The following is a 3,151-nucleotide window of genomic DNA, read 5'->3' as shown; positions in this document are numbered from 1 at the left end:
ACTTTGAGTTCTAGAATCATATCTTGTGATTTCTTATGAATCAAGTCATTAATTGTGATTTTAAAAATCAAATCTTTTTCAAAACTAATTTCAATCATATCTTTTCAAAAATATCTTCTTATCTTATCTTTTTCAAAAAAAATATCTTTTCAAAATATCTTTTCTAACTTCCTAACTTCTTATCTTTTCAAAATTTGTTTCAACTAACTAACTAACTTTTTGTTTGTTTCTTAACTTTTTCAAAACTACCTAACTAACTCTCTCTCTCTAATTTTCGAAAATATCTTCCCTCTTTTTCAAAAATTTCTTTTTAATTAACTAATTATTCTTATTTTTATTTTTAATTTTAAAAATTTTTCGAAAAAAAATGCTAACAATTTTCAAAAACCATTTTCGAAAATCACTAACTCTTTTTCAAAATAATTTTCGAAAATTATCCCTCCCCTATCTTATTCTATTTATTCATATCCTAACATCTCATCTCACATCTCTGCCATCCTCACAGTTGTGTTTCTTCCATTATATTACATTCTTTGTCTCCCCCTCTTCTTCTACTCACACAAGGATCCCTATACTGTGGTATAAAGGATCCATATTATTATTATTATTTTTTCTGTGCCCTCTTCTTTGTCATATGAGCAGGAGCAAGGATAAGAACATTCTTGTGGAAGCAGATCCAGAACCTGAAAGGACTCTAAAAAGGAAACTAAGAGAAGCTAAAATACAACAATCCAGAAATAACCTTTCAGAAATTTTCGAACAGGAAAAGGAGATGGCAGCCGAAAATAATAATAATGTAAGGAAGATGCTTGGTGACTTTACTGCACCTAATTCCAATTTACATGGAAGAAGCATCTCCATTCCTGCCATTGGAGCAAACAACTTTGAGCTGAAACCTCAATTAGTTTCTCTGTTGCAGCAGAACTGCAAGTTTCATGGACTTCCATCTGAAGATCCTTTTCAGTTCTTAACTGAATTCTTGCCGATATGTGATACTGTTAAGACTAATGGAGTAGATCCTGAAGTCTACAGGCTCATGCTTTTCCCTTTTGCTGTAAGAGACAGAGCTAGATTATGGTTGGATTCTCAACCCAAAGACAGCCTGAACTCTTGGGATAAGCTGGTCACGGCTTTCTTAGCCAAGTACTTTCCTCCTCAAAAGCTGAACAAGCTTAGAGCTGATGTTCAAACCTTCAGACAGAAAGAAGGTGAATCCCTCTATGAAGCTTGGGAAAGATACAAACAGTTGACCAAAAAGTGTCCTTCTGACATGCTTTCAGAATGGACCATCCTGGATATATTCTATGATGGTTTATCTGAGCTATCAAAAATGTCACTGGACACTTCTGCAGGTGGATCCATTCACCTAAAGAACTAGATATCTGCCGATATGGGTAAATATCGATAGTCTTCAGTGAATTTAGCTTTGTTAATGCTTCACTGTATATCTTTTATCATTATGTTACTAATGTCATTTATATTAGTAACTCATATATATTATTACTTGTATTTTAATATATCCTGTTTTCTTAATTATCCGTTTAGGATATTTATAACTTGAATCGCTGATTCAACATCTTTAAAAACTGACATGTGGCCTAGCTTGACACCTAACCCCCTTATTCATTAATCCTCACCATCAACATCTCATTTCCTCCCCTTAACCGAACCAAGAAGAAAGAAAAAAGGAGAGAGAAGGCCGTGTGGAACTTCATGGGCCATGAACCTTCAGCACTCAATTTCTTGAGATCTGTAACTCCAATAAAAAATCTAATCCAGAAAAAGTGTTCGTCTCATCCTCCTCTATACGTTAGCGTTACTTTTGTCTAGTAGAAGTTAACGGTGACGTAGCTCCTCTTCCCCTTGAGTTCGGCCAATTGGAGTTCTAGGAGGCACAGACGATTCCTAACGTTTTTTTCTTCAGCAGCTCGGTCAAAGAACTTCTCCGGAGGTCCCATTTTGTTTTGTACGGAGGTAAGATTTGATAATTTTATAAGAACTAAATATAAATTTTATAAGTAAATATTAGTTTGATTGATTATTGTTGAGTTTGATTGAGTTTTATGTTGAAATTTTGTTGAATTATTGTTGTTGCTTGTAAATTGTGGTTCGGCCATGAAGAATAGCCCAACTAGGGTTATTTTGATGATTTTGAGGATGTTGTGAATGAGAATTATTGACTAAAATTGATGAGGTTTGATGGTCGAGAGATTAAATGAAAAGCAGTGAAAAATCAGTAATAGTGAAGTTTAAAAAACAGACTTAAATCTCAAGTTGAAAACTTGAAGAATTTTTTAAATGAGATTCAGTCCTTTGATAAAGTTCTAATCAGAGAATTAAGATTTATATTTGAGATTGAAATAGTAATTTAATAAAAATTGAAGTTAGTTTTGTAATTATATATATTTTTGGGGTATTTTGGATAATAATTGAGAAGTTCAGGAGTAAAATGGGTATTTTATAAAAGATTCAAGATTATTTTAGTAATTATAATATATATACGAACATTTTAATAAACTATAAAATATGTTGGGGGTAAGAATGTAAATATTTTAAAAAGGTCAAAGATTCAGAATAATTTATAAAAGCTTAATAATAAAGCTTAACTTATAAGTTTTGAGTAACAAAGAGAATCATTATTATTGTTATTAATTTATTAAGATTATTATCACAGTATTTTTGACAATATATTATACATTAGTAATTTGTACTATAACAGAATAGAAGAGTTAAATAGTAACCTACTTAAAAGCTGTAGAAAGACGAACCTAAGTTAAGAATCTTATGATTCACTCTTCAGAAAACATCTAGGGAGAGAGGAAGGAAGAGTGTGAAGATAATTTCTGGTATTAAATCAAGAAAAATAAAAGAAGAAGAAAAGAAAAGATTAAAAGAATCTAAAGAACCGCTGCCACAGGAGAGCAGAGAACAGAAAAGAAAAGAAAGAAAGAAAGAATGAAAAGAAAAGGAGATAAGCAGAGATATTGGTTGGCACTGAAAACGAGCTGAGATGATTGTTTACCTACTGAAAACGAGCAGAGATATGGTAGTGAGTCCACCGAGATTTACTTTCCAGAGATACATTGGCCGATCCAGGGGATGCATGGTCGCACCTGTAAGACAGAGGTTGCTTATAGAGGTTATCGATACA

At 32.2% G+C, this 3,151-nt stretch overlaps 1 non-coding gene across 1 annotated transcript; it reads right to left on the bottom strand.

The window, feature by feature from the left end:
• Positions 1-1,168: 1,168 nt before the first annotated feature.
• LOC148563589 (small nucleolar RNA R71) lies at positions 1,169-1,276 on the bottom strand. Its single transcript, XR_015884143.1, has one exon. It is a non-coding gene; the product is annotated as a small nucleolar RNA R71 (small nucleolar RNA).
• Between the last annotated feature and the right edge of the window lie 1,875 nt (positions 1,277-3,151).

This window comes from Arachis ipaensis, chromosome B5, assembly GCF_059453495.1.
Source record: "Arachis ipaensis isolate K30076 ecotype BB chromosome B5, ASM5945349v1, whole genome shotgun sequence".
Lineage (NCBI taxonomy): Eukaryota > Viridiplantae > Streptophyta > Magnoliopsida > Fabales > Fabaceae > Arachis > Arachis ipaensis.
The sequence above is the reverse complement of the archived record's forward strand: the minus strand, read 5'-3'. Positions and strand labels throughout refer to the sequence as shown.